The sequence below is a fragment of the Drosophila arizonae genome, chromosome 2 (genome assembly GCF_054131065.1).
Source record: "Drosophila arizonae isolate 15081-1271.41 chromosome 2, UAZ_ARI_1.0, whole genome shotgun sequence".
Lineage (NCBI taxonomy): Eukaryota > Metazoa > Arthropoda > Insecta > Diptera > Drosophilidae > Drosophila > Drosophila arizonae.
This window is the reverse complement of record NC_142922.1, coordinates 26,463,897-26,476,841: the sequence shown is the minus strand read 5'-3', so window position 1 is coordinate 26,476,841 and position 12,945 is coordinate 26,463,897. Positions and strand designations below refer to the sequence as shown.

Here is a 12,945-nt window from a genome sequence, read left to right as displayed (position 1 = left end):
GCCGGTGCCGCTGCCTTTGCTTTTGCCTTTGCCAATGAATGCTCACTCGAACGCTTTCCCGTTAGCCAAGTCCTCAGTTATTTAGCGGCTTTTGTGCGCAACACAACTGAACGGAACGAAGTGTTGTCGAATTGGTAAACGTAACGAGCAACGTGTTTAACGTAAGCAAAGTAACAACAACTACAACAACAATAACAGATACAACAATATCAAATAACTATCCAGCATTAAAACGAATGTTTGCCCCTGTGTCAAGGGAGCGTAAAAATAGAAAAAAATCGAAGTGAGGCAATAAATAAAAAAGCCAACGACCCCCGTGTGTGAGCGAGTGTGAGTGAGTGAATGTGTGCGTATGTGTGAGTGTGTCCATTCGTATAGTTATATGTGTTTACCGAATACATAGAAAAACAAAAGAACCAATAACTTGTTGTGTTAGCCATGTGCTATATCAATTAGCAGAGGATTACATACCCTAGCAATTTCATTGAACCGATTATGCTGCAATGCAAACAAAAGATTTAAGCAAACAGCTATGAAATATAAAAGTATAATAGCAACAGAGAGAGCAAATGAAATCAAATTAAAAATGTTTAATTAAAAACTAAATATGAATATTGAAATGAATTTTTGCATGCATTATATCTAATATATTACTATATAATAAACTTACTAGCCAAGTGGCTTTAAGGCTTGAATTGAAAAAACTTAGCCAACTTAATTTATCTATTGTTATTTTCAACATATTTTTGCTTCTTTTGTTTTTTTTTTTTTTTTTTTTTTTTTTTTTTTTTTTAATATAATTAATCTTAGCCCACACACACATATAAATGCATATGTATATGTATATCAATATAAATGAATGCAAATATGATAATTGCGTGGTTTGTTGCGGGAGTCGTGAATATTTAATGCTTTTGCGTGGCTTTCTCCCAGTTGACATCCTGTGAATGCAATTCAACTGTCGAAATGGTCGCAACGGTCGCACATTATAACGGGTTTTCACCCACAATTATGCGCATATGAATTTAACCTCCTTTTCGAATATGTCTGTGTGTGCGTGTGTGTGTATGAATGTGCGTGTGTGTTAGTGCGCGTTTTACATAGCGTATGCATTTTTTTAATTAAATGCTAAAATAACTCAACTGTTAAAGGCTGCAACAGTGGTGTTTGTTGCTCTGACTCCTAATTAAGTTCTATGAGTGTATATGTGTGTGTGTGCGTGCATGTGTGTACGTTTAAATGTACGCAAGCTATATTTAAATTTATATTCGCTCTTGCCGCACGTTGATTCCATAAACAATTGTGTATATCGTTCACAGTGAAAACACAATTCAAGCATAAGGAAAAAACAAACTTTTAATAGAAACAAAATATCAGAAAAAAAAATAAAATAAAATACAAAAATCAGCGCACTTCAACAACAGACAAGTGAGTATTTTTTTATTATCATTTTCCGTTATTTTTGGCACAATGAGTCATGCAATTTGAGGAGCGAGCGAATGAGCTAATATCAAGCAATGAAATGGCTTATTATTACAAATATTTTTAATCAGAAATGTTGCATAATAACATTTAAAATAAATTTGCTTTCATAAGTTTAATTTCCAAGTTAAAAGGGGGAACAAAAACATTTATGCATATAAATATATATGTTAGTTAATACATATATCAAATAATTTACTTATAAAGACAAAGTATCATGAATTACCTATGCATTCATCTATTTATATTTGATATAAAACAAAAGCTCTAATTTCTCACTTCCCACTTCTTCCGCTGACTTTATGAATTCAAGTACTAAAACGAGACATTGACATTATTCATTATGCTTGTTGATTCGATTTACATGTGTTTCTATTAAGTTGACAAGCTACTCTACATCATGTGTGTAGCTATCAAATGCAGATAAGACTTGTCGCATTAAATAGCTATGCAATGCACTGAATGAGCGCAAACTAAGTGGAGGTGATTACGCTTGATCAGCTCAAGGAATTTGTCGCTTATATCCTGAAAATCAATCAACATTTGCAGCTGTCGCAAATTTGTATTGAAAGCAATTCATTTACTAGCACTTGCCATATGAATCAATATGCAAATCTCGATGTGTACGCAGGCTGTCGAGCTCCCTTTTCCTATCGCCTTCGGCTTCTCGCTCTCTCTCGCTCTGCCTCTCTTGCCCTCTCTCTTTACCTTTGCCCATCTTGTGTGCAGTTGGACTGCCAGGCTGCCAATCTGTTCGCCTGTCATTCAACCTTTAAGCCAACCACCCACATGACCAACATGGCGTTCCGTTGCGTTCCGCTCCGTCCGACAGTTGGCATTTTGGCATATTTAATTATCTGCCAATTCATCAGCGCGTGGGACTTAAAAGTATATTGTTTGTTTGTCTTTGCTGCGTCCAAACAACATAAAAAGAAACAACAAAGAGAGAAAAGCGCACACATAGCTGTTATTATAACAAAGGCCTACAAAGCCAAACAAAATACAAAAATACGGCAGCAGCAACAACAGTAAACAGCTGCAGGAATGTTATCCTCGCAGCAGGAAAGCCAGGCAGGGTCTGTGGCCACGCCCACAAAGTGCTGTCTAAATAGCAATTGCTGAGTTTAGCTAAAGCCACGTAACATTACATTAAAACCGAGCCGCACATTACGTATACGCAACGTGGGCACCCGAAATTAGCAGCCATCACAATTTCAGCTTTGCAGTGTATTCGTGACCTGACCCATGTATGTGCAAGGCCGTGTGTGAGACTGTGTGCGTGATGCTTATCTGCCATCAATATAATTGCCGGGGCACTTCTGTGGCACTCGAATCGCGTGCTGTCCATTTGCGGTCACTCAGCACGTTGTTGCATGAAATTGTAGCTGTACGCTGCCCTCAGGGTCTATGCTGAGCATAATTGCACCCACACTAGGAGCTAATAAAGAAAACATTTGCTCAAATATATATTAGATTTCATTATATTGTATGAGCCTCGCATAAAAAGCCTCGAAATGGCAGCTCAACATTGGCAGCGGACAGGCCAATGAAAATATTTTTATTACATTGAATTAGCTGCTGTAATGTGCCTTAAACAAGTATTTCATATCTTAAACAGGTTCTAAAAGCTTCCCTCAGTACAATATATATCACAAGTTTGTTACCTTATTATTATTATAAGACAACATAAATGAACTTGGGTTGAAAAAAATGCACATAGTTGCCTTTCAAAAGCTATTCATAACAACAAAACCCCTCGAGTATAACAAAGCAACGCTGACGAACCCATATCAAGCCATTCGAGCGTGAGCATGAACTATCTGCGACAATTTGTTAACATATTTGCTGTAGTCTCTATGCATATAATACATTAGTTTTTCTTTGTATATTTTACACTCCTGCTGTGCACTCGACCGCTTGACATGCTGACAAACACGTGTCGGCTCCTGCGGTTGCCCCTCTTCACATGCGGACAGGCACCTCAATCCGAGGCGTCGACAATGAGAGAAGCAGCTCGGAGTGACATACGTCCACAAGAGTGCTGCCAGCTTAGCCAATTCCAGGCTAGATCTGGCCATGCATCGGAAATGAGTATAGGATGGAATAGCCAGAAATTGAGACAGACTATGCGGAAGTCCTTAAGAGAACTATCAAACAAAAGAAACTTCTGTCTATGTTATCTAATAATTAAGAATATTAGTGTACAAAAACTAAACAAACACATCAATATTTACGATACCTTATCAAACATACATATATAATCCGATTTAAGTATGCATATGTCTGTCTCTCTGTATGTCTCCCTGTCCATCTCACAGTCCATCTCACTGTCAGTCAAAGCAAAAGGCAAAGAAGAACCTTACATGATCTATATATATACAGCAGCATTAGTTCGTTATTTATATTTAAGTAAAACGAAGCTAGAATGCTTGAAGAGGCAGAGGGTGCTCTCATTAGTCAGTTAAAGTTCGACTCTAACGATCTCTACCTGGCACCGGGCTCAGCATTTGAGCGCTACTGAATGTGAGTGCAAGTCGCCCTATATAAAGAGCAGCAGGTGCAGCATTTGTTCAGTCGTTCCTGGCCTGTTGGGGGTCAATCGTGAAGTGCAGTAAAGTGAAAGAAGACTGAGCATTAAAGGGGGCATACTTGGAGGAAATACTAAGAGGAAATATTTGGAGCACATACTAATTACTTAGAGTAAATACAGAAAATACTTAGAAATATAAGATTCTGTGAAGAAATTCTTAGTAGAAATAATAAGAGGCAAATACAAGCCTACTCTTACGTTTGTCGATTGTTTTGGTGTGATAATTACTTTATCCAATGGAATTGGCGAAATAGATACGGGTAAATAATGTGTTAAAAATGATGCAAAAAAATTTTTTTTTTTTTTTTAATTTTGATGAGAAAAAAAGTCACAATAAATAATTTCGCTATTCCAGCATTTTTTCAACACTTTAGCCACTTTTAGCCTACTATTATCCACATCTTCAATAGCTGGCAACGCTGGTCTATGTATGTCTTGATATGGCTCCAGCCGAGCGCGGAAAACCTCAAGTTGGCCAAGTAGTTGTTACCTTATACAACAACAACACAGGAAAAATAGCAATGCAAAGAAAGAGGAAAGCGCCCTCCGCTGTCATCATCATTAACACACAACCTGGCGAAACGTGTTCCGTGCCACGATTCAGAGTTGCCTGATAGTTGCCTGTTCTCACTGCCATTGATAGCAAGCGATTTAAACTGCAAAACAATTTGCCACACAGTTGCTCTGCGCTTCCTCATGAAGGAAAAACAACTGCCAAACATGCTTTCCCACTGCCCCACCCTCGACACCACTAACCCACCAACCCACTCCCTAACGAGCGGTAAACGGGAAGCGGAAAACCAGATTTCTAAACTGATGTGAATTTGAAACGAGAAATACAATTCATTTCCAGTAGCTGACGGAAAGCCCAAATCCCTGAAACCAATAGCAAACAGAATCACAGGAGCTCACCCGCCTTCCGCCTTCCACTCCTAGGGGGCAATTGGCAGGTACGCACCTGCAGAGGGAAAGAGAGTACGATGGAGAGTGAAAGAAATCAGGTTAAGAAGGGAAAAAGTGTGAGTTGCTCTCAACGAACGTCTCAGCATCAATTGGATTTCCATGTTCAGGGGGCGAGGTGAGAAATTGAAATCATTTCTCAGTGTCAGGTTGAATATGAAAAGCTTTCGCTTAAACTTTTCACATTCGCATAACAGATTGTATTGCATTTATGCCCATTGTGCGAAAGTCTTCCTCTCTGTTGCGGATTGTGAATGGCGTTGGCATTGGCATTGCCCCTTGACACAAGGGGACAGAGGGGCATACAATAAACGGATTTGCCGCATGATAAGCAGATACCAGATAAGAAGACCCAACAGGTTGGCGAGATGACTTTCAGTCCCATTGAAGACACAGCATATTCAGAACCTGATAATAGAGCTGTGCGCATAATTAATATTACTTTGATTCATAATAATACTCAGATAACCTCATCTTCCATGCAAAGAGAGGGCATCCCCTAGTCAATGACATTTTGGCTGTGCAAAAATAAGAAACACGAGAGCCGAGAGGTGGGCCTCAGTCATGTTTTATAATATTGCTGAGACTCATTGTCGTCACTTTTACACTCTTGGGATATTATAAGCAGCTTCCCAGACGGGCGGGTGAGGTTGCTTGGCCCTCGGGGTCAGGGACCCGACTCTGTCTGGTCGTCGCTCTGCAAATCAACTTTCTGCTTTGTGGCATTTTTAAGTAGTTCAACAATGTGAGAATCATTAGTTGAGAGAGGCTTAAGGAAAGCGCCTAATTAAAGTACATAAATAATTACAAACTAATAAAAGAGTAAGACGTTTTACCTGTGTCACAAAATATTAAATATTAAACTAAACTTTGTCGTGCTTGAGAAATGTTATTCCTTCTTTAGTTATCCCTACTTTAACATTCCACATTTAGAGTCAAGCATTTGTGCTTAAACTTGGCTATCGCTGGAGAGACTCATGCATATCAATTGTTCTTGTGGCTGCCGGCTCTGTCATATTTATGATGATGTTTTTGTTTTCCTCTGCTTCGTGTTTTCCTGTAACTCAATTCAACTTTCTGCTTATAAATTTGCATTTCATCAAATAAAATACAACAAGAGGCAACTGGCAACTGGCAACTGGCAACAGCCTGACGGGAATATTTGTGGTCTCTCCTCTGAGTTTATCCGCTGGCTTTGGCTTTGGCCAGCTGGCGATAGTCGTACGAATGATTTCTACGCCAACGAAGTAAATTTGAATTTCGACGTGCCTCAGCCAGCAAAATTTATGGCTCCCACTCCAACACACACCCGCACACAGCTTACACACACATATATGCACACATTTTGGGTTATGCTGTGCTTGGGCGCACATGGCGTATACGTAACATCGCAACATTCGCCAAATGCGTAGTCGCTCGCTCAAGCGAGTTAAAGTTTGGGCTGGATAAAAGACTTTGCGCACCTCTGGGCTCCTTCAACTTGAGCCAGAAAATTAACATTCGCGCGTCTCGCACTTGAGTCCTGGTCTGGTCTGGCCTGGTCTGGTTTCAACTGCTCACCTGGCTGCACTTTAATTTGCATATTAAATGCCGCCTTGCAGCGGCTCCTCGTGCCAGTCTCGACTCTCAACTGCCACCTCGTTCAAATCCTGCTTCACTCTGGGCTAAGTCCAAGTCCATGCGAGTGTCGTCAATATCCCCTCTTCCCGCTCCCCCTCAACTCCTCCTGAGTCAACGTATGTGTTTTCAAGGGATTTTCACATGCAAAGCACTTAAGCCAACGGGACTGCCTCCTGCCTGGCTGCAGGAATCGGGGAGCTGCGAGTCGAGAGCTTGCGCAAGGCATAGCCTAACTATTATTATTGTCTCCTGCTGAATTATTCATCCCGCTCGTAAAATTCTGGCCTGCGCTATTTTCTCTTTGCGAATGATATTTTAAATATTAAAATGGTTCGACGTTAATGGAAACGGATATGGAGACTAAAGCCTGGCCTGAAAAGTGAACTAGAACTATTACCAGACACCCCACCCCATGCGCTCTGCTCTGTTCTCTGCGCCAGCTGAGGCCCCCACTTGGAAAAGCGCCAACTGCCATCGCATTTCTTGATGCCAGTCCAACTATTTCCCTCGCAATTACAATTATGTCCCCATTGTGTGCTCCTCACCGGCTGTTGCGCCAATCTCGGCCCCCAATAAAAGTCTGCGCCACAGTCCTACTCCTGCTCCCGCTCCCACTTCTCCCACTCACCCACTGGAGCTTCAGTTTCTCAATGCTTACTTTCTCGCTATGATTTGGGTGCGGCTTATTGGCTGCTAAAAGGACAATTGTTGCCATGGGAGGGCGTGGACAAATTAGACGCTTCATTTGTATGCCAGAGCAAAGTTTTCTAATTTTACAGCCTGTGGCTTTGCTCATTGTTGTTGTCTTTGTTTTTGTTGTTGTTGTCACTGCGATTTGCATGAGCAAAATCAAAAAGACGTCGTGAACTCAATTCGGATGAAATCTTCAGTGGGATAGTTTCCATTAGCTACGAACATTTCCATTGACTGTTGACTAAGTCTTTAGGCTTCAGTCACAAATTGATAAAGAACTTGAGGATGTGATAAGGCATTAAAGCAATGTACTGGAATAAATCTGCAGATAAGAGAACTGCAACAACAAATTGACACACTTGCAGTTCTCTGCTGCGAATGTGCTTAAATCATTTTTAATAATTTTAAATACATTCATAAATTATTTTTACCCATACTCAAAATATATTTTATATCACCCATTTTTATCTATAACAAACATAATGAAGTTGCCCGGCTGGAATAGCTTTATGTAGTACACTGTAAGAGCTATAGGAAACAGTCTACATTAGCGCAGAAGGCGGGCATAAAAAGTGCAAATGCCTTGGCATTAAAATGTAATTAGGATGTGTAACACATAACACATAACACACACACATAACACATAACACACCGACTTACACACACACTCACACGCACACACATGTATCGACCAGGCGAGACTCTTAGCCGAAACCAACATCAACATATTTATGGCTTTTGCCTGTTCTGAACAGGTCCTTTTGGAGTAGTCAGTGGAGGGGAGGGAGGTCTGCAGGGAGGGGAACATGTGTTGCCGCCAACATAATGCGCAAATTTTCTGATATTAACGTAGGAATATAGTACGCCTGAGAGGCAGTCCATAAATCTTTCTATTTTTTCTCCTGCTGCGGCTACCTGAAGTTGAAGCGCGCCGTCAGCATACTTTCAGAGAGCACTGTTGGTAGGGCTGCTGGGAGAGCTGCTAATTTGTTAAATTGGGCATTAGAAGTGCTTTGTGGTGTTTATGATGCGACGCGCTGTCCGCAAATCAATTAAATTGCAGCAAATTGAAAAATTGCGTATACGCAAAGTGTCGTAAGAGGGCCAATCGAAAGGTGAACAGCTGAGCAGAGCAGAGCTGAGAGGGAGTAAAACTGGAGTAGGGCTGAATCACAATTAGTTGAGTTGATTTGCAATGCAGATCACGTTCCCTTTTGAGCATTAAATAGGGAATGGGCTCAACCAAAGCTGAGCCAGTCGGGCAGCTGAGTCGATTTAGCTCCTTCTTCTTCTTCTTCTTCTCCTTCTGCCTTCCGCCTTCCACTCGGCTCGCTCAGAGTTCATTGTCTGCAAGGCTCTTGGCGTATGTGCGAGCCATTACTCAACAGTCGACACACAGACTTGGGCACGTATCCTAATGTATGGCCAGGCAGCTGGACCGTGTCTGGAGTAGAACAATGGCAAATGCCATTATTAATGATGCAATTGACATGCCAGCGACGGCGATGGAGATGAAGCTGAATAAGAAATATGGTTTTACATTGCGTCTGCCCCAAATGGCTGGGGCAACAATCCAACAGCATTCAACAGCATTTTGTAAATTTCTTAGACTGTGGCAACCAGACACCCAATGAAGGTTGAGCTTAAGCTCTCAGCAGAACAGAGACAGAGAGTCTCTGATATGAATTTGATAGAGTAACGCCAAGTCGTATACTTTCATCTCTCTCATCTGTTGCTTACTGTATTCGTACTTGTCTGCCTCTCTCTCTCTCTCTCTCCGGATGCTACAGTTTGTGTGGACCTTTTGTTTGACTTTGTTTTCCGTTGTTTGTCCTGTTAATAGTTTTCAGCTTAGTTGTTGCTTCGGCTCAAGTTTTCCTTTTGTCTGGTTGGGTTCCCTGGTGTCGTATTCAATAAAAATTTAGTACGTGTTGCATAAGTTAATTCCTTTCTCCTCGTTTTTGTGTCCGTCTTTTGCGTCATTTAAGTTTTGGGCCACGCAATTTAGGTAGATTTTCCTCTGTATAATATTAATGTATTTAATATATTTAGCCAACAAACAAAGTGTTTAGTGTTTGCTTATAATAAATAAGTAGTTTATAAAAAATGTGTTGCAAATGTTAATGATTTTGCTTCTATGCAATTTGCCAGATATTCAATAAGTTTTTCGATTAAGATAAAAAAAAAAAAAACAATAACTTAATAATTATATGGCAATCAGTCTCTAGAGGTATTGAGAATCTGAATAACAGCACGCACACTGTAAGCAGATGACGAGAGAAGGCAAGATCATACCGAATAAAATTCAAATTTTAAATAAATATATTTGTAAAGAATAAACAAAGAAATTATAATAAAGAAAGTAAATACAATGGAATGAATGTTAAACAAAGTATCCGAGTCTTATACTCCAATTTTCTCTTGCCTTTGCACGCACTCACATATTTCTCTTGTAACTAACAATGGTGTCACAGTTGTTGCGATTTCGCAGCCAGAAAGTGAAAGACGAGAAAAGAAATGTTTGTTTTACACTCGAAAAAATAAACAGCAGCAACTGAGGGTCCGGAGATGTTTCTCAGCTCTGCTTTGTTGTTGTATCTGCTGCAGTATCAACAAGCAAAGCTGAAAGACAAACAGAGGGAGAAAAGCAGAGCACAAAATGAAAGGCAACTGGAAGTGGAAGTGGAAGGTCGTAGAGGAAGAGGAAGGGAATAACGTGTGTCTGATGTGTCCCGATAAGCAGCTGCTGCTCGCGCATTAGATGAGAGCTCGAGTCGGGGGTCCCTCCATATCCCCTTTTCGCCCACTCCCCACACAGCCATGAAAAATAGATGGCGTGCCAAATAGCGTGTTCCGTTGTTGCGAATGAATCCTATTTCGGGGTGCTCCGCCATGGCGAAGCGCTACTCGAATGAGTGTATGATACTCGGGCTATGCATGTGAGTATGAAAACTCACGTTTGCTGCACTTGCGAACACGCGAATGTCTATGAAATTCAATTTTTCACAGCGGCTTGAGATCCAGTGGGCAACAGAATTTATTGTTTTCGTGTTAGCTCTCATTGTGTCTGGGGCAGGAAGCGTAGTGCACGATGCAACAGCATTGCCTGTTCGTATTCATTGAGAGTCATTTGAGCGCATCTCTCGACTACTCATTGTTTCTATTCAGCTTTAACATTCTGCCTTTCATTCAGTTTCAATCAAGTAGCTTACAGAGCCCCCTTAGGGATGGGGCTGAAAAGGGCACCGGAAATTACGTATACGCAGCCCTGATTCGAGATTCGAGATTCGTGTTTGCTTCCTGTGCGTGTGAACTCGTCTATTGCCATTTTCCGCTTTTTCCCGTCGCTCATCGTTCTGTTTGATGCGTTTTTCAGTCGCCTAATTGTGCGTGCCAGCGACAACAAAGACTCAGTGGGTCAGAGCCCATCGCTGTGCACAGTCCACAGTCTACAGTGCACACTGCATAGAGAGAACCACAACTGAGCCCAGCTGGCCCACCTCTGATTCATTTTGTTGCAGGCGATTTCAGTTTTTGTTTTTAAGCCTTTCCATGGAAAAAGCATTCGAATTGGCCAGATTTTGTTTCGCTTGAATCCTGTTGACTTAAAAGGGCCTTTCGCAGAGCCTCTCTGATTGAATTGGATATTCAGTTATAGGTCAAGCCAAACGGTGCTGGGACAATGAACAGATGGAGGAGTTCCATATTCAACATTCCCAGTCATATCTCTAACCTCCACGGGATCGCAAGGAGTTGCCGTTGTTCATTTGTGACCCATTTTTATTGCCGCTTATCGATTTTCTTAGAATCGTGGGAGCCAAGCTGACCCAATTGAAAGCAATTGACCCTTTTTTATTTCTTGTTTCGCTTTCCTTAGATATAAATAGCAATCGTAATTCTCACTCTATTTGCTTAGCTGTCATTGATAGTTTGCTTTGACCTCCAATGATATTATTTCTTCTCTCCCTCTCACTCTCTATCTGACTGAAATTTGTGCATATTACAGGCAAGAGTAGAAAGCATATTCCACACAAATTATGCTAAATCCACATGCACTTAGCATTCGGATATGGCAATTTCCATCTGCTCTACTTATGTTTGCAGAGTCAACTAACCGGACAATCTCCAACAAGTTCATTTCGCCAGACCACTTCAAACAAACCACAGGAACAGCTGCCTTATCCTCTGCCTCCTTCTCTTTCTCCTTTTCTATTCCTGCCGAGCTCATTAATTTTGCTCAACCAGAAATGAATAATGATATGGTCCGTGTGGTTAGTCTGGAGAGGAGGGAGAAGTCCGAAGTCCAAAGCCCGAAATGTGAAATGCGAAACAAAGCATAAATTCGTGTGTGATGAAGCCAAAAATCTACACTTAAAACTAAACGTAGAACTGGGCACTTGACGACTTTTTTGGCAGAACCTTTTACTTGTAGCCTTAGGGTGGGTAAACATGTGTGTGTGTGTTGAATTGTTCTCCGGTCTGGCTGTTGTTAGTTCAGCTAGTTTTCTCTGTTGCTGTTGCTGTTGCATGTTGGCACAAGCCAAGAACCAAAACACGAGCAGGCTGCAACAATTTTTCATTTTGACTTTTCCTTCCTCTCGCCTTTCGTTCTGTGCATAGACTTTCAGTTCCCACTGCCCAATTACAAAAGTTTGCTACTTTTTTACAATTTGTTGTGTTTCAGTTTTTGCATTGTTTGTTTACGTCCCTTGCCGTATATTTTCGTGTTGTTTTCTTTCTCTCCCTTTTTTTTTTTTTTGTTCAGCTGCCACTTCAGCGCATTTAAACTTTTTACGGTCAACTAGGGATATGAGTGTTGTCCTGGCTGTGTGAAGGCTCATTTGCTCCTGCCGCTGTTGCTGTCTGAATATGTTTTGCTTCTGTCTTGTCATTGCGTTTGCCATTTGCCACTTGACCCACCTTCGGCTTGGTGGTTTCATCGACCGCAGCCAACTCATTTAATGGCCACATAAACCAACCAACCAGACTTTTTTCCACTAAACTTTTATGTCTTGCGTTTTTCTGGCATTGCAATTAGAGCACTTAAATTAGAGAGGAAAATTGAATTCAATTAAGGAGTTGTATGTTTATTTCTGCCAATATATAAAATGATCTGTGAACAAATAATTAATTTATCTCGCTTTTATTGTTGCACATATTTGGTTCAATTAATAGTTGGTACTAAATCCAGTCAGACAGCTTCTTTATTTTAGTTAGTTGTACAGGAATTTATTTTCTCGTCGTAATTATTTTTAGAGCCATGTCTACATGCATTCACCTAATCCCTTCAGTTGCTCATTAAGTTTCTGCTCACTCATGCATCATACAAGAAATCCAAGTTGATTGCTCCGCACTTCCACTACCACTAATCCGAGAGTCTCCTCCCCACCCCTCGGGGTCCACACTCTTGGCTCTCTACAGCTGATTGCAGCCAACTTCCGTTTGTTGCCAATCCCACGCACGTGCTGACCATAAAGCGCAGCGCACTGAGCCAATTTCAGAGTGTTTATAATTGAAACTTGCCAAGAGCTTCGTGGACCAAATCGGAGAGTGAAAGGGAATAAAACAAAGCAGAGCCAAAGCCAAAGCGAAAGCCAACA

The 12,945-nt window shown here is 41.0% G+C and overlaps 1 protein-coding gene across 13 annotated transcripts in view; it reads left to right on the top strand.

Annotated features, from left to right (window-relative positions):
- LOC108608914 (uncharacterized) overlaps positions 1 to 12,945 on the top strand; it is a 66,504-nt gene that overhangs the window by 34,185 nt on the left and 19,374 nt on the right. For 4 of the 13 annotated variants that reach the window (XM_089476229.1, XM_089476134.1, XM_089476240.1 and 1 more), the window contains exon 2: positions 1,320 to 1,428. The gene's annotated coding sequence lies outside the window, so the exon portion shown is untranslated. Of the gene's footprint in view, positions 1 to 30; positions 284 to 1,319; positions 1,429 to 12,945 lie in introns of those variants that run through there. The other 9 variants (XM_089476212.1, XM_089476088.1, XM_089476232.1 and 6 more) reach the window with 6 other exon arrangements.